Here is a 23061-nt window from a genome sequence, read left to right on the forward strand (position 1 = left end):
ACAGATGCAGACATCCACAGCTAAACACTGGGTAGAACTTAAGGACTCATATACAAGATTCAGAAGAAGGATTGCAGCCCTCAAGGGGAATGAAACTCCATAGGCCGTCCAGCAGAGTTAACTAAACTTGACACTTTGGGCTCTCAGCATCTGAACCACCAGCAAAAGAACATACAGGGGTTGGAGACAGGCCTCCCAGTACATGTGTAGAAGATATGCAGCTCGATATTCATGTGTGGCCTGAGCAACTGGAGCAGGGGCTGGACCAAAAGTTGTTGCTTTTCTGGTTGGTATGTTCTTCTAGCTAGGTATCTAGCTGGAAATCTCTGGAGAAAGGTCTTGAAATCCATTGCCCATGCTGACCTTTTACTGTTGAGATTTTAGACATCTTTATATATTTTGGACAAAAAATTGCTATAAGCCTATACCTTTACATAATTTCTGGAAATATTTCAAACAGCAGGAAAAACACACTGACTTCTTCTGGACACAAATGAATTAAAAAAATCAGGAACTTGAGTGTCAGGCCCTTGTGTCTTATACAATTATTTATTGTACTAAAAATTATTTACTTCCCTTAAAATGTTGTGCTTGTCTTCACAGTTCGAGAGCTGCCTTCCATGTGTGAAGCAAACTCGCACTGCCTCTAAAGTACTTGCACATCCTTACGTGTTCCTTAATATTGTCTAAGATTTGATGTACTTAGAAAGTGACAGAAATATTAGAAATGCTTCTGCTTTTTAAATGAAAAGAATGTCAATGGGAAGAAATTTGTAGGAAAGCAACCATTGAGATGACACAGCACCTAAGATCATTTTCCATTCAAGCCTGATGACCTGCAATCTTGGTAGGAGGATCAAACCAATTCTAAGACATTGCACTCTCACCTCTACATATGGACTTTGTCACTTACACACACACACACACACTCAGAGAGAGAGAGGGAGAGAGGGAGAGAGAGAGAGAGAGAGAGAGAGAGAGAGAGGGGAGGGGCAGAGATTACTGCCTTGTTCACATGATTTGCTCAACCTGTTTTCTTTTTTTTTTTTATTTTTCCGGAGCTGGGGACCGAACCCAGGGCCTTGCGCTTCCTAGGCAAGCGCTCTACCACTGAGCTAAATCCCCAGCCCCTCAACCTGTTTTCTTATACAACTGAGGCCCATCCACCCAGAAGTACCAACATCTAGTATCACCACCTACAATTACAGGGGACATTCTACCTTAACCACAGAAAATGACCCACAGACTTCCTTCAAGACAATGTGATGGAGAAGATACCTCTACTCTGATTCAGTCTTCCCAGATTATATGTAGATTTATGGAAAGTTCATTAAAATCAAGCAGCACAACATCCTCCAAGGCTCAGGTACTGTTGTGGAAGAGGGAGTCAGAAAAGATATAAGGACAAAATGTGGGGAGACGTGCTGTGAAACTAGGTCTTCTGGATGTGACAAAGTAATGACAGTCATGAATATAATAAGGGTGATTTCCTCAAAACGCCCTACACGAGAATGGAGCATCACCATCATCTCAGGTATTTGGAATGGCTCATAAAGTCACCATTAATGGCCACTTGTGGAGGGAGCAGAATAAACGTTTTACAAAAATAAAGAAAGAAAAAAAGGAAAGAAAGGAGGAAGGAAAGGAAAGAAAGAAAATTCAGAGAAGCCACATTTCAACTGTCTTCTCTTTGCCAACTAATAACACATGACTTGATAATATGAGAAGTAAGAGTAGGGTTAAAGATTGTTTTCCCTTGAAAATACACTAAAAAGCTACTGATGCAATAAAAATTTTAAAATGCAAGACTTTCACTTTGAACATTTTAATGGGAAACTCTTACAATTAAGAGGCAAGCAGTTTAATTCAAAACACATATGCTAAGTCCCTTGGACAAACAATACAGTCTGTGACACCAAGGTGTTCTATTTAGCAACTTTATGATATATCCTCACAAATCAGAGGGACAGGCAATGTACACTCCCTTCACATATTAAGTGCATGTAGTATATATCGGGAAGAGATTTAACTGAAAGACAGAGTTAGAGGTCAGTGTTTGGTCAAACTATAGGCTCTATGGTGGAGGGTTACAGTGAAGACAGCACAAACCAGAAACCTAGAAGCACTACATACAAACAGCTAAAGGCAAGAAGGCACATGTGTGATGGGAAGCTACAAAGGAGTGGACTGAGAGTCTCTGAGAGATTAAAATGAATACTGAACAGTGGCCTGATTGATAAGGTTGGCTTAGTGCAGGCTGTGGACACTGACAACTAACCCAAAGGAAGGGCTAAGTCCTGAGGAAGCAGTGCATGAGCCTAAGTGGTATCTGATTTTGTGCAAAGGGGGACAGAGCTGCCATCTCAACAATGCAACACATTGACCTCTGTTGAAACCCTGGGCAGATAGCTACATGGTTACACATCTGGGTCCATTGATCTCCTTGGACTGTTTTTCTCACAATGCTCTGCTGCCTTTCCTTTACAACTTTATAACATGTGAAGACCTGACTCCATAAAATACCATTTCTCCAATTGTCATCTGCTGTTCATGATGTCACTTATCTCTGAAAAAATTTAATTCAATTGGATATATATATATAGTCATTCTTGTTACTGGCCTGCTACCTGCCTAATCACGAAAAAGCAGAAGAAATGAGTCATTTTCAGGATAATGTGGTCTCACAGAGACATGGATTCTCCTTGATCGGGGGTCAAGTCTCCTGGATTGTGTGATCTGGTAAGTGCGTGAGAAGTATTTGTTCTTTTCACACATAAAATCCTGTTCACCAAAATCAGTGAGTGCACAGTGCACCCTTCAGGTGCAGACCTGACCTATTAGACTGAGAATAAATTTTAACAAACATCCATGCTCAGTGGAATCCAAACATCACATCTGTCCTCCCAAGTGGAGGATATTTATACTCATTAAATTGCAGATATTACTAAAATACCTAAATACTGAAGGGAAACCCAGGGTGGCTGGTGCCATTGTGCCGTCCTTAGGTGATGCTCCCACAGGTCCTCTGAATGCACGAAAGGGAAAGTACTGACCTCTACCTTCATCCACTCAGCAATTCCTTGTTTGAATCCTATTGACTTCTTAGTATTACTTCTCAGATTCCATGTTGTTTTTTCTTCTCTTTTACTAGTTACTTGGTATTATGTCGGTAAGTCACTCACTACAGTAATCTATCACCCCAATCTCTTAGAATCTCTACGTTTATTTGCTATAGAGATAATGAAGTCTTGAGGGAGAGACGTAAAGGAGTCATCCCATTTAAAATGGAGTTACCACCTTCTCTGTACACTTTCCAGGTTGGGGTCTCTGTGTTAGTGTCTATAGCCTACAAGAAGATGATGCTTTTCTAATGAGGGTTCCAAACACAGATCTATAGCTATGACAGTCATTTCATTGATACGGATAAGAGTACTGAGTTTTCCTTTTGGCTCAGGACATATCTACTCTTAGGATTTTGGCTGCTTTAGCAGTTTCAGGCCTGGCTTCCATCATATAGAGTGTGTCTGAAATAGAATCAGGAAATAGAATTATTTCCATAATATGTGTTCCACTACTGTACCAGAACATCTTAAGAGCCAGTAACTGGTTTACTTTGCAGTATTTGTAGCTTTGGGATAACCATGTTTGCATTTCTGTTCTGAAATCATGCAGACTACTTTACGTATCATGAATGCTACTTGGTAGGTGTGAAGCTTAATAGATAAGGTTTATCTTGGTTTGTATTGTAAATATACTTATTTTTATAAGAATCTATTAAGATTTTTACGAATGGCAGAGGCATCATATTCAGTCAAATGATGATGATCATTGATTTATGCCATGTTTTAAATTTCAGGAGGTATGATTTATGAATGGTTGCTTTTATTCTCTGTGCTATAGGACTAATGTTCAGGAATTACCATTCTGTACAGTAAAGTCAAACATATTTCCTACTTTCTCCTCTGCCACATTTGTTGTGTGAAGTATTATGCAGATCCGTATGTATGTGATGTATGTGGCATTGACTTCTGTGCTTGGTGTTGAAATGGACTAAGTTTCTGTCTTCTGCATGCAGTTATCTCTATGGATCAGTGTAATTTGATAAAGTGCTGTCAATTCCCCATATACTGTGGATGTTTTCTTTATTTTTATTTTGATTTTTTAAATTTATTTATTTATTTATACTTTTCTTCAAACCCTTCTCCAAATTTTGGCTTCATATTTCCTACTATAAATATTTTTGTTCCCCCTTCTAAGAAATACTGACACATAGACATTTTGGTTGTCCTTCTTCTTGAGCTTTATGTGATCTGTGGATTGCACCTTGGCTCATCTGAGCTTCAGGGCTACTATTCACTTATCAGTGAGTGCACACCATCTGTGTTATTTTCTGATAGGGTCACCTCACTCAAGATGATATTTTCTAGTTCCATCCTTTTGCCTATGAATTTCATGAAGTCATTGTCTTTTTAATAGCGGAGTAGTACTGCGTTTGTGTAATTGTACCACATTCTCTGTATCCATTCTTTTGTTGATGGACTTCTGGGTTCTTTCCAGATTCTAGCTATTAAAAATAAGGCTTCTATGGACTTACTGGAGCATGTTTGTCTGTTATATGTTGGAGCATCTATTGATTCTATGCCCAGGAATGAGTATACCTGGGTCCTCAGGTAGTACTATGTCCAATTTTCTGAGGAAACTCCCAACTGATTTCCAGAGCAGTTGTACTGGCTTGCTATCCAAGTAACAGTGGAGGAGTGTTCCTCTTTCTCCACATCCTTGCCAGCATCTGTCATCACCTGAGTTTTTGTTCTTAGCCATGCTGAGGGGTGTGAGGAGGAATCTCAGCTTTGTTTTGATTTGCATTCCCCTGATGACTAAGGTTGTTGAACATTTCTATAGGTACTTCACAGCCATTCAATATTCCTCAGCTTAGGACTTTAGTTGTGTGAACAGACACCATGGCCAATGCAACTCTTAAAAGGAAACCATTTCATTAGGGCTGGTTTACAGCCTCAGAGGTTCAGACCTGTTATCATCACAGCAGGATCACTGCAGCCACCAATCAGACATGGTGAAGGAGGATCTGAGAGCTGTAGATCTTCATCTGGATGGTCCTACAGAATACTGCCTTCTAGGCAGCTAGGATGAGTGTGTTAAACCCCTTACACACAGTCGCACACCTACTCCAACAGGGCCACACCTACTCCAACAGGACCATGCTTCTAATAGTGCCACCCCTGAGCCAAGGAAATATAAACCATCACATTCAACTCCACCATATTAATCCTTCTGACCTAGGAGCGTGTGGCCTTTCCATGTTACTGTGTCTTCTTCTGTTAATTTACATTAAGTATAGAGTTTTTAACTGTACAAGTCATTCAATTCCTTGGTTATATTTAATCTATAATATCTGTGAGAATCTGTTAGTTTGCTTATTTGCAGAGTGTGCTGGGTATTTGGATTTAGGAAACTAACTTGGTTTTATGCATTGCTTTTCCTCTAATACAATGCTGAACAATTGAATAGCTGCAGGGGAATTTTGGTGGAGGCTTTAGAGTCTTTTGTGTATATCAACCACCCAGGCCTAAATAAAGTGACATTGGCTTCATTCTTTCAAGGGTGTACATCTATCTCATTCACTTGTGCTCTTATTCTAGCTAAGACTTCAATGATTTTATTGAACAGGGGAAGATCAAATATACTTTTCACATTTCTGATTTCTGATTTAGTGTGAATGCTTGGGCATATATATTTTAGAATGATATTTGCTGTGTACCATTCTTATCTTGTCTTTATTATATTGAACTGTATCCTGGGTCTGATGGTTTATATGTGTGAAGCCCAGGGAATAGCAATATTCCAAGTTGTGACCATGTTGGAATGTGTGTCACTGAGGTGTAGGCTTTAGGACCCTGATCCTAGCTGCATGGGAGTCAGTCTTAAACTAACAGCCTTCACATAAAGATGTAGTCTCTCAGCTCCTCCTGCACCATGTCTCCCTGGATGCCACCATACCCCTACCTTGATGATAATCAAGTGAACCTCTGAACACATAAACCAGCCCCAATTAAACGTTGTCCTTCATAAGATTTGTCTTGGTCATGGTGTCTATTCACAGCAGTAATACCCTAACTAGGACACTGGGTATCCCTATTCTCTCAAGGATGTCTTTCAATACTAACGTTGAATAATTTCAAAACCATTTTACCTCTCCTCAGTTGGTCATATAGACTCTGACTTTAATAATGCAATAAATAATATTTAATCCTCTAGATAGACAAGATCTTATCTGCATCTCTAGGATCATGAGAGCTTGATAATGGTGAATTATCATTTTGATGTAGATATGAATAATTTCTTAAAGGGTTATACTGACAATTTTACATCTACAAAGATCCAAAGAATTTTTAATTAGTAAATAAATTAATCAATTTTACACTCTAGATATTATTCCCCTCCTGGCCCATTCCCCAAGAATTCTGGATCCCATAACCCCCCGCCAATTCTACTGGGGATATCCACACCCACAAAACGTCTAAACTTCCTGGGGCCTCCAATCTCTTGAGGATTAGTGGCATCTTCTGTGACAGAAGCCTGACCAAGGGGTCCTCTGCTATATATTACATATACTTTTGTTTTATTTTTAATATTTTTATTCACTTTATATCTCAATCATTGCCCCCTCTGAGACCATCCTAACACCATTCTTCCTTCCATCCCACCTCTCCTCCTCCTCTAAGAGGTTGAACTCCCCAGCCCCGTGAGTATTCCCGCAGCTTGCCACATCAAGAAACAGCAGGATTACATTCATCCACTCCTACTGAGTCTAGAAAAAGTATCAGATTTCACAGACAAGAAAAGGCTTTAAAAAGAGCTCCCACCCCACTTTTAGCACTGGAAATAAAGTGTGAGCTGCACATCTTCAACAAATGTGTGTCAGACAAGGTCTGCTTCATGTACTACATTGTTCAGTCTCTGAGAGGTCCCAAAGGTTCAGTTTAGATGACTCTGTTGGTATTCTGTGTAGTTGATGTTCTGTTCCAGGCCCTCACTCATTCCCCTAAATCTCCCATAAGAGTCTGTAGGCATGATACAATGTTTCACTATGGGTTTCTGAATCTGTTTCAGTCAGCTGCTAGGTAGAACCTGTCAGCGCAGGATTCAGTGATTCCTTTGTCTTCTAGTATAACAAAGTATCATTAATATTGTCAGGAACTTGTACTTGCCTGTGGATGGGTCTAAACTTAGGACCTTTATAGGTTGTCCATTCCCATAGTCTCTGCTCCACATTTCTCTCTGCATTTCTTGTAGGAAGGATAAACTTGGGGTCAAAAGTTTTGTGTCTTCTTGTGGGTTGTTGTCCTTATATTCCCACTGGAGTTCCTGTGTGGCTACAGAAGTGGCATCTTCAGTTTCCATATCCCCACTGCCAGGAGTATCAGCTAATGTCACCACTATTTACCGTGGGAAATGTCCCACTCCAGGTGTCTGGTATATCCTCAATATGTTCCCACCTTCCGCACCCCCCAACTCTGTCTCTCTCTGCCTCTGTCTGTCTCTCTCTGTCTCTCTGTCTCTGTCTCTCTCTCTGTCTGTCTCTCTGTCTCTCTGTCTCTCTGTCTCTCTCTCTCTATCTCTCTCTCTCTCTCTCTCTCTCTCTCTTATTCTCTCTCTCTCTCTCTCCCTCTCTCCAGCTATAGGTTTTCATTTACACTTCTGGTTCTCCAGCCCTCTCTTCTGTCTCTCCTCAAACTTCATACTCAACTCATTCCCTATTCCTCTTCCTATCCCTCTCTTACTCAGTTCTCTCCCTACATATTTCTCCTATGACTATTTTATTCCCCCTCCTAAGTGAGAATCAGGTATTTTATATTGAGCTTTCCTTCATATTCAGTATCTTTCTGTATATACGGTATATTATGATTACACTGTAATTTTGACTAATAAGCACTTATAAGTCAGTACATTAAATGCATGTTTTTGGGTGTGGGTTACCTAACTCAGGATGATATTCTCAATTTCCACCTATTTGCTTGCAAAATTCAAGATGTCTTTGTTTTTCATAGCTGAATAGTATTCTACAGTGCAAATGTACCACATTATTTTTTATCCATCCTTGTTTTAGGGGCAATTGAATTGTTTCTAGTTTATGGGTATTATGAACAAAGCTACTATGATCATAGTTGAGCAAGTGTCCCTGTTGTATAGTAGGTAACCGTTTGTGTAAATGCCTAGGAGTGGTATAGCTATGTCTTGAGGTAAAATTATTTTGAGTATTCAGAGAAAATGCCAAATTAATTTTCCAAATTGATTGTACAAATTTCTACTCCAGCAACAATGAAAACATCTTTTCTGTGCTCCACATCCTTACCAGCATGTACTATCACTTGAAATTATGGACTTAGCCTTTCTAACAGTGTATATGAAATCTCAGCATCATTTTGATTCTCATTTCAAAGATGGTTAAGGACTTTGAAGATTTCTTTAAGTGCTTCTTGGCCATTTGAAATTCCTTTGTTGAGAATTCTCTGCTTATCTTTGTACCCCAATTTTAATTGATAAACCCAGGGACCCGAAAGCCTGACCTGGGAGGGCTTAAGAAGTAGTGCTCTCTTGAAGAGCTCCAACTGCCATGGACAAAAACAAAGCAAAATTACACCATAAAATAGGGAAAATCAATGTGGGGCTTAGAGGAATGACTCAATATTGATAAGGGTTGGTTGCATTTTCCAACAACCTATTTCTATTCTCAGAATCATCCAGTGCCTAAGAGCACTTACATCTCTGGGACCTGAACCTCTCTTCTGGACACTATAGGTGCAACATAGGTGGTAAAAACAGACACCCATGGGTAAGTATGTATTATTTTGATATTTGACCTGTATAGATTCTTAGCATGTATTTCTGTGCACCAAATGAATGTAGTGTCTGTAGCATCCAGAATAGAATTCCACATCCCCTTCAAACTGTAGTTACACACAGTTGAAGGCCAAAATGTACAGCTGCATATTAGACTCAGGTCTCCTAGAAGTGCAGTTAGCCACTGCTCTTAACGACTGAGCCATATCTCTAGACCTAAAAATATTCCAAAGGATAAAATACTATAGAATCAATTTTTAAAGTGCACTGAAAATCTCAGAGTTGCAACAGAGTGTAGGGGGATGCAATTGTTGCAACCAAAGTAACAACAAAGAAGTTCTAGACTCATAAACAGTGAATTTAGAAGGAGAGAACTATTTTCTTGATCAGTAAGCATGAAAGAGTAGGAATTAGGTGGACATCGCTCTCCTACAGGATTAAGAATGGAAAAAGAGTCAGTTTTAGAATTCAGAAGACAAAATTCTCTTCAACATACAACATGGAATGTTTTGAGGTCACTTACCATCTTCTAAATTTCCACAGACATTTTCTTCTTTAAACTGCCCTCAGAAAATATTTATTTCCATTGACTTCCAGTTTTTATAGGAATAGCCCTCTACTCTTTTTCATTTCATTTGTAAGATTTTTTATTTACATATGAAATGATTCCCCTCCAGAAAACCTCAGCCCATCACATCACCCCACACCATGCCTCCATAAGGGCACTCCCCACCCTCCCACCCACTCCCACCTGCTTCCCTGCCCTGGCATTCTCCTTCACTGGGGCATTGTGTCTTCACAGGACCACAGGCTTCCCTTCCCATTGATGCCCAACAAAGTCCATCTTCTGCTCCATATTCTGCTGGAGCCAGGGGTTGCTCCATGTGTATGCTTTACTTGGAGCTTTAGTCCCTGGAAGCTCTGCGGTATCTGGTTGGTTGACATTGTTTTTCTTCCTATGGGGTCCTTTCTCTAACTCCTCCATTGTGGTCCCACTTCTCAGTCCAATGGTTTGTTGAGAACATTGCCTCTAAATTTCTCAGGCTCTGGCAGAGCCTCTCAGATGACACCTATATCAGGCTCCTGTCAGCATGCACCTCTTGGCATCCCCAAGAGTGCCTGAGTTTGGTGACTGCATGTGGGATGGATCCCCTTATGTTGCACTCTCTGGATGGCCTTTCCTTCAGTCTCTGCTTCACACTTTGTATTCCCTCCTATGACTATTTTATACTCCCTTTGTGTAGGTGTGTGTGTGTGTGTGTGTGTGTGTGTGTGTGTGTGTGTGTGTCTTTCATTCAGGAATGTAAACAATTGAGGCATGCTGTAAACCTCTCACTGGGATTTATTAAATAAATATTAATTCTATGTTCATATTGTGTAAACATTTGTGTTTATATCCTTGGTAAACTGTGATCATATTCACAATGAGGCATTTCCTTTCATTTTTCTGACGTTTCTTGTTGCTATTGTCAATATAATTGAAATAAAGTGAGGTTGGACTCTTGAATGGACACACAAGGCAGGGCCTTGTTTTCACACTTTTCTGCTTTATCAGGAGCTCTGAAGAATTAGCTACCGTATGCAGAAAAACCGTGGACTAAACCCTTCTGAAAATGTGCTGTCAACAGAAACAAAATCCTGAGCTTCCTTCACTACATGATTTTTATAAAGCTATTAGAATACATTGATGAAGTTCATCATCACAAACATCTCCCCATTTGATTTCAAGCAGGCATGGTAACAGGATCGGCTCTGCATGGCAAACCTGAGGTCTGAATGATGTAGGAGAGGAGCCGGAGGCAGAGATGGATCTTTGCTATCAGCATGATTTATTGTGTGCTGTCTCCCAGGTTTATCACGTCCCTATTTATGTTGTGAGTGTGTGGGGGTTGTGGGTTTTTGAACATTTCTATGTTTAATATTTAATAATACTATTGATATTTACTTTGTATAATTGACAGACTGTGTGAATTTTCTCTTGATAACTGACAGACTATTGGAAATTCCTATGCACAATTGGCTTGCTGTGGTCATTTCCTATGCATGCACGGCATGCACTTAGTTTTTCCTATGGATGACTCTCAAGCAATGTGTGTGTCCTCTAGATGACTAACAGACTGTGTGTGTTTCCAATAGATGACTGAAAGGCTGTTGACTTTCTCTGTGGATTTTAGAGGATATGGGCATTTTTTAGAAATGGTTCTAAGGCTGTGGGCAATTCCTATGGGTGTTTGATAGGCTGCAGGTTTTTCCCACAGATGGTTGCCAGGTTGGGGGTCTGCCATGTAGGTGACAAACAGGCTGTAACTCCTTCCTACGGATGATTGACATGTTGTAGGTCCTATGAATGCCTGACAGGTTGTGGGTACTTTCTATGGATGATTTGCAGGTAGCAGTCAGCTAATATGGATGACTGACTGGAAGGCTGTGCATGTTTGCTATGCATATTGAACAATTGTAGATGTGTACTATGTATGGTTGACAGGCGTTGGGTGTTCCTTATGAATGATGGACAGGGTGTGGGTATTTCCTGTGAATGACTGACATAGTGTGGGCTTGTACTTTGGACAAGTGACAAAGTTGGTATGTGTTTCCTACGGTTGAGAGACAGGCTGTTGACTCTACCTATGAATAATTGACAGGCTCTAAGATATGTTATGAAAGACTGACAAGCTGTGGGTCTCTCCATTGAATGAGAGGCTATGGGAGTTTCTAATGAATGACTAACAGGCTCTGAGGGGTTTGTATATAACTTTGTGGGCATGTCCTGTGGGTGATTAATAGACTATGGCAATTTGTTAGGTCTGATTGACAGACTGTGATAATTTCTTCTGGGTGACTGACAGGTTTTGTGAGTTGCTGATAGATGATTGACAGGATGAGGGGGTTTCCAGTGGATGACTGACAGGACATGGGCAATTCTTATGGATGGTTGCCAGGCTGTGGGCTTTTCCTTTGGATAATTAACAGGCTATGTAGGTTTTAGGGACAGATTTTTGATAACCTGTATGACTTGTGGGTGACTGACATGTTGTGGGTCTTATGCTAGATGACTGACACAACATAGGCATGACCTACAGATGCAGATCTACAGACTATTTGTATCTCCATAAATTTTAGCAACAAATGAAAAATTGAAACCCCCAGTCACCAATACTTTGACTCTTTTCATTTCCAAATTTCATTTTTTTACACCCACGATTAAGGTTTCCATATTTGCTGCCATTAGGATCACCACATACTGCTTAGGTAATAGATAAAGTATTCATGGTAACACAGGGGCTAAAAGGTGTAAAGCAGGACCTCAGGCTTTATGGTAAAATGGTCGATGTGTCCCTGGACTTACAACAAATTTGGTAAATATAAATACAAGGAGATAACCTATGGCATCCAATCTCCTATACATGAGAGTCCAAAAGGTTTCAGCAAAAAGAAACGAGGTTTCCAAATAGCAAAGTTCATTTCATGTTATATTTACATTCATATAATGTAAGGAAGCTTGACTGGGCAGAGGAATGTAAAGGTTGAGGAATGGGAAGATCTTGAGATATATTAGAATGTGTATTATACACAATAGATATTTAAGTTACATGTGGGGAATAAATGGACTGACAGAATGAAAAAGTAAAGTTGGACAAGTCAGAGTTTTAAAGAAAATATTCAATAAGCAAAAGAATATTTTCAAAATATAATTCATTCTTGCATTATTTACATGAAGCTCTACCTTAACAACTAATTAACACCCTAAAATAACAAAATGATCAAGAAGCATGTGGACTTCAGAAAATATGCTGGTGTATCATCAATTCTCCTTCAAGCAAAAAAATAGGAAATGAGAATGAGAGTGTAGATCCCTAATCTCAAATCCCGTGGGGAAGAGAGCTGAAAACTGAGAAGTGCAGAACATCCTGAGACCGCAGGACACTTCTGCTCACCTCTGCTCACATCCCTGGTCAGACAGGAAACTGCATAGTTCCTCTGGACACAGTAATATAGGAACTGTTAGCAGCAGGTACCTGCAGTTCTGGTCGGTGCCCAGAACTGAACTGAATGAGTCAAACAGCTCCCTGCTCCCAAATCCTGTGGGGGAGAGAGCTGGACCCTCAGAAGTGAGGACACTCCTGAGAAATCAAAGGAGACTACCCTCTGCCCACATTCCCAGCCCAAGAGGGAATGGTCTAGTGTCATCTCTGCCTGCTGGGTGCAGGGACATAGGAGCAGTCGGGGGTGGGGGATCCTTCCAATTCCTACCTGTGCCAAGAGCTCAAAGACAGTCACCAGGAGCACCTCCATACCTGAGAGCAGAGCACCTCTTCCCAGAAATGGCTAAAAGAAAACAGGAAAACAATTCCACCTGAGTGATGACACAGAGGCCCATTGAAAGAACAAAAAAACAAGAATAGCAAAAACTATACTCAACAATGAAAGAACTTCCTGGGGAATCACCATCCCTCACCACAAACAGTATTACAGAGCAATAGTCATAAAAACTGTATGGTATTGGTACAGAGACCTGCAGATAGATCAGCGAAATAAAACTGAAAATCGAGAACTGTTTCCACACACCGTTGGTCACTTAATCTTTGAAAAAGGAGCTAAAATCATCCAATGGAAAAAAAAGCGTTTTCAACATATGGTTCTAGATCAATGGAGGACAGCATGTAGAAGAATGCAAATAGTTACGTTCTTTTTTTTTAAATCTTTTATTAGATATGTTTCTTTATTTACATTTTAAAAGTTATTCCCCTTCCCGGTTTCCGGTCCATCTGCCCCCATCCCCTCCAATATCCTCCCCCATATGGGTATTACCCCATACATTCCCCTTACTGCCCCCCCCACATACCCCTGCACTGGGAGTCCAACCTTCGGAGGACCAAGGGCTTTGGGTCCATTCTTATCTCCCTATACAAACCTTAAGTCCACATGTATCAAGGACCTCCAAATCAAACCACATGCACTGAAAGTAACAGAAGAAAAAGTAGGGAACTGTCTCAAACATGTGAGAACTGGGAAAAATTTCCTGAACAAAACACCAATGGTTTATGCTCTAAGATCAAGAATCAACAAATGGGATCTCATAAAACTACAAAGCTTGTATGAGGCAAAGGACACTGTTGTTAGGACAAAATAGAAATCGACAAATTGGGAAAAGATCTTTACCAATACTACATCTGATACAGGGCTAATATCAAAAATATAGAAAGAACTCAAGAACTTATGTTCCAGAGAGCCAAATAACACTATCAAAAACTGGGGTACAGAGCTAAACAAAAATTCAAAGGTGAGGAATATCGAATGGGTGAGAAGCACCTTAGGAAATGTTCAACATCCTTAGTCATCAGGGCAATGCAAATCAAAACAACCCTACAATTTCACCTCACACTAGTCAGAATGGCTAGGATAAAATCTCAGGTGACAGTAGATGCTGGTGAGGATGTGGAGAAAGAGGAACACTCCTCCATTGTTGGTAGGATTGCAAACTGGTACAACCAATTTGGAAATTAGTCTGGAGGTTCCTCAGAAAATTGAACATTCCACTACCTGAGGACCCAGCTACACCTCTCCTGGGCAAAGACCCAAATGGTGCTCCAACATATAACAAAGACACATGCTCCACTATTTTCATAGCAGACTTATTTATAATAGCCAGAAGCTGGAAAGAACCCAGATGCCCTTCAACAGAGGAATGGATACAGAAAATGTGGTACATCTACACAATGGAGTACTACTCAACTATATGATTTCATGAAATTCAGAGGCAAATGGATGGAACTGGAAAATATCAACCTGAGTGAGGGAACCCATTCACAGGAAAACACACATGGTCTACACTCAGTGATAATTGTATGTTAGCCCAAAAGCTCAAATTACCCAAGATGCAATCCCCAGACTCCATGAAGTTCAAGAAGGATGACCAAAATTCAGATGCTTGCAATCCTTCTTAAAATGGGGAACAAAAATATTCATAGGAGGGTATATGGAGGCAAACTTTACAGCAGACACTCAAGAAACGGCCATTCAGAGCCTGCCCAACATGTGCCCCATATATATATATACAGAAATACACACACACACACACACACAGAGAGAGAGAGAGAGAGAGAGAGAGAGAGAGAGAGAGAGAGAGAGAGAGCGCCACCAAAACTAGGTGAGACTGATGAAGCTAAGAAGAGCATGATGACAGGAACCGGATATAGGTCTCTCCTGAGAGACACGAGCTGAGCATGTCAAATACATAGGTAAACACTAGCAGCAACCTACTCAACTGAGAATGGGGCACCCTTGGGGAAATTACAGAAGGGACTGAAAGATCTGAAGGTTCTTGAAACCTCATAACAATACCAAGGCCTACCATCCAGAGCTTCCAGGGACTAAATCACTACCCAAAGACATTACATAGACTGTCCCAGGACTCCAACTGCATATGTTGCAGAGTTGGAATATCATTTTTGGGCACCAGTGGAAGGGGAGGTCCTTGGTCCTGCCAAGGATGGACCCCAGAGCGGGGAAATGTTGGGGGCATAGAAAGGGGGAGTGAATGGGATGGCCACAGTTATGATGAAGGAGGAGGGGATAGGAGGCTTACGGACAGGAAAATGGGAAAGGAATGTACATTTGAACATAAATAAATATATCCAATTAAAAAGAAGAAAAATAAAACAGACTGAAGGAGCTGAAGGGGCTTTCAATCCCATAGGAATAACAACAACATCAACCATCCAGACCCTCCAGAGCTCCCAGAGACTAAACCATCAACCACTAAGCCACTACACAAAGACTATACATGGACTGACCCTGGTCTCCAACTGCATAGGTAGCAATGAATAGCCTAGTAGGGCACCGGTGGAAGGGGAAGCCCTTGGTGCTGCCAAGACCTAATGCCCAGTGAACAGGATTGTTGTGGGGAGGGTTGTAAGGTGAGGAGGATGGAAAGGGGAACACCCATATAGAAGGGGAGGGGAAGGGGTTAGGGGGATGTTTGCTTGGAAACCAGGAAAGGTAATAACAATTGAAATGTAAATAAGAAATACTCAAGTTGAGGAAACAGACCAGATAAACAGTTCTCTGCACCCAAATCCCGAGGGAGGGAGAGCTAAAACTACAGAGAGGCAGACACGCCTGGGAAACCAGAAGAGACTGCACTCTGCACACATCCAGACGCCAGAGGAAAACACCAAACGCCATCTGGAACCCTGGTGCACAGAGGCTCCCGGAAAGAGCGGCGCAGATCTCCTCGGTTGCTGCCGCCGCAGAGAGGACTTAGGCAGTACCCCACGAGCACACTTGAGCCTCGGAACCTCAGGTAGGACCAACTTTTCCCCTGCAAGTGACCTGCCTGCTGAACTCAAGACACAGGCCCACAGGAACAGCTGAAGACCTATAGAGAGGAAAAACTACACGCCCGAAAGCAGAAAACTCTGTCCCCATAACTGGCTGAAAGAAAACAGGAAAGCCGGTCTACAGCACTCCTGACACACAGGCTTATAGGACAGTCTAGCCACTGTCAGAAATAGCAGAACAAAGTAACACTAGAGATAATATGATGGCGGGAGGCAAGCGCAGGAACCCAAGCAACAGAAACCAAGACTACATGGCATCATCGGAGCCCAATTCTCCCACCAAAATAAACATGGAATATCCAAACACACCAGAAAAGCAAGATCTAGTTTCAAAATCATATTTGATCATGATGCTGGAGGACTTCAAGAAAGACGTGAAGAACTCCCTTAGAGAACAAGTAGAAGCCTACAGAGAAGAATCGCAAAAATGCCTGAAAGAATTCCAGGAAAACACAATCAAACAGTTGAAGGAATTAAAAATGGAAATAGAAGCAATCAAGAAAGAACACATGGAAACAACCCTGGATATAGAAAATCAAAAAAAGTGACAAGGAGCTGTAGATAGAAGCCTCACCAACAGAATACAAGAGATGGAAGAGAGAATCTTGGGAGCAGAAGTACCCTAGAAATCATTGACTCAACTGTCAAAGATAATGTAAAGCGGAAAAAGCTACTGGTCCAAAACATACAGGAAATCCAGGACTCAATGAGAAGATCAAACCTAAGGATAATAGGTATAGAAGAGAGTGAAGGCTCCCAGCTCAAAGGACCAGTTAATATCTTCAAAAAATCATAGAAGAAAACTTCCCTAACCTAAAAAAAGAGATACCCATAGGCATACAAGAAGCCTACAGAGCTCCAAATAGATTGGACCAGAAAAGAAACACCTCCTATCACATAATAGTCAAAACACCAAACGTACAAAATAAAGAAAGAATATTAAAAGCAGTAAGGGGAAAAGGTCAAGTAACATATAAAGGCAGACCTATCAGAATCACACTAGACTTTTCGCCAGAAACTATGAAGGCCAGAAGATCCTGGACAGATGTCTTACAGACCCTAAGAGAACACAAGTGCCAGACCAGGTTACTGTATCCTGCAAAACTCTCAATTAACATAGATGGAGAAACCAAGATATTCCATGACAAAACCAAATTTACACAATATCTTTCTACAAATCCAGCACTACAAAGGATAATAAATGGTAAAACCCAACATAAGGAGGCAAGAGATACCCTAGACGAAGCAAGAAACTAATCGTCTTGGCAACAAAACAAAGAGAAGAAAAGCACACAAACATAACCTCATATCCAAATATGAATATTACAGGAAGCAATAATCACTATTCCTTAATATCTCTCAACATCAATGGCCACATCTCCCCAATAAAAAGACATAGATTAACAAACTGGATACTCAACGAGGACCCTGCATTCTGCTGCCTACAGGAAACACACCTCAGAGACAAAGACAGACACTACCTCAGAGTGAAAGGCTGGAAAACAACTTTCCAAGCAAATGGTCAGAAGAAGCAAGCTGGAGTAGCCATTCTAATATCAAAAAAAATCAATTTTCAATTAAAAGTCATCAAAAAAGATAAGGAAGCACACTTCATATTCATCAAAGGAAAAATCCACCAAGATGAACTCTCAATCCTAAATAACTATGCCCCAAATACAAGGGCACCTACATACGTAAAAGAAACCTTACTAAAGCTCAAAACACACATTGCACCTCACACAATAATAGTGGGAGATTTCAACACCCCACTCTCATCAATGGACAGATCATGGAAACAGAAATTACACAGAGACGTAGACAGACTAAGAGAAGTCATGAGCCAAATGGACTTAACAGATATTTATAGAACATTCTATCCTAAAGCAAAAGGATATACCTTCTTCCAGCTCCTCATGGTACTTTCTCCAAAATTGACCATATAGTTGGTCAAAAAACGGGCCTCAACAGGTACAGAAAGATAGAAATAATCCCATGCGTGCTATCAGACCACCACGGCCTAAAACTGGTCTTCAATAACAATAAGGGAAGAATGCCCACATATACGTGGAAATTGAACAATGCTCTACTCAATGATAACCTAGTCAAGGAAGAAATAAAGAAAGAAATTAAAAACTTTTTAGAATTTAATGAAAATGAAGATACAACATACCCAAACTTATGGGACACAATGAAAGCTGTGCTAAGAGGAAAACTCATAGCGCTGAGTGCCTGCAGAAAGAAACAGGAAAGAGCATATGTCAGCAGCTTGACAGCACACCTAAAAGCTCTAGAAAAAAAAGAAGCAAATACACCCAGGAGGAGTAGAAGGCAGGAAATAATCAAACTCAGAGCAGAAATCAACCAAGTAGAAACAAAAAGGACCATAGAAAGAATCAACAGAACCAAAAGTTGGTTCTTTGAGAAAATCAACAAGATAGATAAACCCTTAGCCAGACTAACGAGAGGACCCAGAGAGTGTGTCTAAATTAAAAAAATCAGAAATGAAAGGGGAGACATAACTACAGATTCAGAGGAAATTCAAAAAATCATCAGATCTTACTATAAAAGCCTATATTCAACAAAACTTGAAAATCTACAGGAAATGGACAAGTTCCTAGGCAAATATCAGGTACCGAAGTTTAATCAGGAACAGATAAACCAGTTAAACAACCCCATAACTCCAAAGGAAATAGAAGCAGTCATTAAAGGTCTCCCAACCAAAAACAGCCCAGGTCCAGATGGGGTTAGTGCAGAATTCTATCAAACCTTCATAGAAGACCTCATACCAATATTATCCAAACTATTCCACAAAATTGAAACAGATGGATCACTCCCGAATTCCTTCTATGAAGCCACAATTACTCTTATACCTAAACCACACAAAGACACAACAAAGAAAGAGAACTTCAGACCAATTTCCCTTATGAATATCGACGCAAAAATACTCAATAAAATTCTGACAAACCGAATCCAAGAGCACATCAAAACAATCATCCACCATGATCAAGTAGGCTTCATCCCAGGCATGCAGGGATGGTTTAATATACGGAAAACCATCAACGTGATCCATTATATAAACAAACTGAAAGAACAAAAACCATATGATCATTTCATTAGATGCTGAGAAAGCATTTGACAAAATTCAACACCCCTTCATGATAAAAGTCATGGAAAGAATAGGAATTCAAGGCCCATACCTAAACATAGTAAAAGCCATATACAGCAAACCAGTTGCTAACATTAAACTAAATGGAGAGAAACTTGAAGCAATCCCACTAAAATCAGGGACTAGACAAGGCTGCCCACTCTCTCACTACTTATTAAATATAGTTCTTGAAGTTCTAGTCAGAGCAATCAGACAACAAAAGGAGGTCAAGGGGATACAGATCGGAAAAGAAGAAGTCAAAATATCACTATTTGCAGATGATATGATAGTTTATTTAAGTGATCCCAAAAGTTCCACCAGAGAACTACTAAAGCTGATAAACAACTTCAGCAAAGTGGCTGGGTATAAAATTAACTCAAATAAATCCGTAGCCTTCCTCTACACAAAAGAGAAACAAGCCGAGAAAGAAATTAGGGAAACGACACCCTTCATAATAGACCCAAATAATATAAAGTACCTCGGTGTGACTTTAACAAAGCAAGTAAAAGATCTGTACAATAAGAACATCAAGACACTGAAGAAAGAAACTGAAGAAGACCTCAGAAGATGGAAAGATCTCCCATGCTCATGGATTGCCAGGATTAATATAGTAAAAATGGCCATTTTACCAAAAGCGATCTACAGATTCAATGCAATCACCATCAAAATACCAATCCAGTTCTTCAAAGAGTTAGACAGAACAATTTGCAAATTCATCTGGAATAACAAAAAACCCAGGATAGCTAAAACTATCCTCAACAATAAAAGGACTTCAGGAGGAATCACTATCCCTGAACTCAAGCACTATTACAGAGCAATAGTAATAAAAACTGCATGGTATTGGTACAGAGACAGACAGATAGACCAATGGAACAGAATTGAAGACCCAGAAATGAAGCCACAGACCTATGGGCACTTGATTTTTGACAAAGGAGCCAAAACCATCCAATGGAAAAAAGATAGCATTTTCAGCAAATGGTGCTGGTTCAACTGGAGGTCAACATGTAGAAGAATGCAGATTGATCCATGCTTATCACCCTGTACAAAGCTTAAGTCCAAGTGGATCAAGGACCTCCACATCAAACCTAATACACTCAAACTAATAGAAGAAACACTAGGGAAGCATCTGGAACACATGGGCACTGGAAAAAATTTCCTGAACAAAACACCAATGGCTTATGCTCTAAGATCAAGAATCGACAAATGGGATCTCATAAAACTGCAAAGCTTCTGTAAGGCAAAGGACACTGTGGTTAGGACAAAATGGCAACCAACAGATTGGGAAAAGATCTTTACCAATCCTACAACAGAAAGAGGCCTTATATACAAAATATACAAAGAACTCAAGAAGTTAGACCACAGGGAGACAAATAACCCTATTAAAAAATGGGGTTCAGAGCTAAACAAAGAATTCACAGCTGAGGAATGCCGAATGGCTGAGAAACACCTAAAGAAATGTTCAACATCTTTAGTCATAAGGGAAATGCAAATCAAAACAACCCTGAGATTTCACCTCACACCAGTGCGAATGGCTAAGATCAAAGATCAAAAACTCAGGTTACAGCAGATGCTGGAGAGGATGTGGAGAAAGAGGAGCACTCCTCCATTGTTGGTGGGGTTGCAGACTGGTACAACCATTCTGGAAATCAGTCTGGAGGTTCCTCAGAAAATTGGACATTGAACTGCCTGAGGATCCAGCTATACTTCTCTTGGGCATATACCCAAAAGATGCCCCAACATATAAAAAAGACACGTGCTCCACTATGTTCATCGCAGCCTTATTTATAACAGCCAGAAGCTGGAAATAACTCAGATGCCCTTCAACAGAGGAATGGATACAGAAAATGTGGTACATCTACACAATGGAATATTACTCAGCTATCAAAAACAACGGCTTTATGAAATTCGTAGGCAAACGGTTGGAACTGGATAATATCATCCTGAGTGAGCTAACCCAAACACAGAAAGACATACATGGTATGCACTCACTGATAAGTAGCTATTAGCCCAAATGCTTGAATTACCCTAGATGCCTAGAACAAATGAAACTCAAGACGGATGATCAAAATGTGAATGCTTCACTCCTTCTCTAAATGGGAACAAGAATACCCTTGGCAGGGAAGAGAGAGGCAAAGATTAAAACAGAGACTGAAGGAACTCCCATTCAGAGCCTGCCCCACATGTGGCCCATACATATACAGCCACCCAATTAGACAAGATGGATGAAGCAAAGAAGTGCAGACCGACAGGAGCCGGATGTAGATCTCTCCTGAAAGACACAGCCAGAATACAGCAAATACAGAGGCGAATGCCAGCAGCAAACCACTGAACTGAGAATAGGACCCCCGTTGAAGGAATCAGAGAAAGAACTGGAAGAGCTTGAAGGGGCTCGAGACCCCATATATACAACAATGCCAAGCAACCAGAGCTTCCAGGGACTAAGCCACTACCTAAAGACTATACATGGACTGACCCTGGACTCTGACCTCATAGGTAGCAATGAATATCCTAGTAAGAGCACCAGTGGAAGGGGAAGCCCTGGGTCCTGCTAAGACTGAACCCCCAGTGAACTAGACTGTTGGGGGGAGGGCAGAAATGGGGGGAGGGTTGGGAGGGGAACACCCATAAGGAAGGGGAGGGGGGAGGGAGATGTTTGCCCGGAAACCAAAGAATTATTATTGAGTATTAAATAAATTTAAAAAATAATAATTTGACAGATAAAAAAAAGCCAGAATCCTATGAATTAAAACGTTGACTAATCGAAAAAAAAAAAAAGAAATACTCAAGTTAATAAAGATGAAAAAATTATAAAAAAAATTCTAAAAAAAAGTAAATAAGAAATAACCAATTTAATAAAGATGGAGAAAAGGAACAAAAACACACACGATCATTTCCTTATATGCTGAGAAATTATTTGAAATAATTAATCAACCTTGATGATAAATGTCCTGGAAATGTCAGCAATCAAGGTCCATATCTAAACATAGTAAAACCATGTACAGCAAACCAGTAACTAACACCAAACTAAATGGAAAGGAACTTGAAGCAATCCCACCAAAATCAGGGACTAGATAAGGCTGTCTACTCTCTAACTACTTATTCAATATAGTACTGGAAGTCCTAGCCAGAGCAATCAGACAACAAAAGGAGGTCAAAGGGATACAAATTGGAAGGGAAGAAGTCAAAATATCACTATTTGCAGATGATATGATAGTATATTTAAGTGACCCCAAAAGTTCCACCAGAGAACTACTAAACCTGACAACAACTTTAGCAAAGTGTTGGGTATAAAAATAATTCGAACGAATCAGTAGCCTTCCTCCACTCAAAGGATAAACAGGTTGAGAAAAAAAATTAGGGAAATGACACCCTTCAAAATTGTCCCAAATAATATAAACTAACTTGGTGTGACTTTAATGAAATAAATGAAAAATCTGTATGACAAGAACTTCAAGTCTCTGAAAAGACATTGAAGAAGATACCAGAAGATGGAACGGCCTCCCATTCTCATGGATTGGCCAGATTAATAGAGTAAAAATGGCCATTTTGCCAAAAGCAATCTACAGATTCACTGCAATCCCCATCAAAAATCCAACTTGATTCTTCAGAGATAGAAAGAGCAATTTACTAATTCATTTGGAATAAAAAAAAAAACCAGGATAGCAAAACCTACACTCAACGATAAAAGAACTTCTGGGGGAATCATCATCCCTG

This window comes from Rattus norvegicus, chromosome 16 (assembly GCF_036323735.1).
Source record: "Rattus norvegicus strain BN/NHsdMcwi chromosome 16, GRCr8, whole genome shotgun sequence".
Taxonomy (NCBI): domain Eukaryota; kingdom Metazoa; phylum Chordata; class Mammalia; order Rodentia; family Muridae; genus Rattus; species Rattus norvegicus.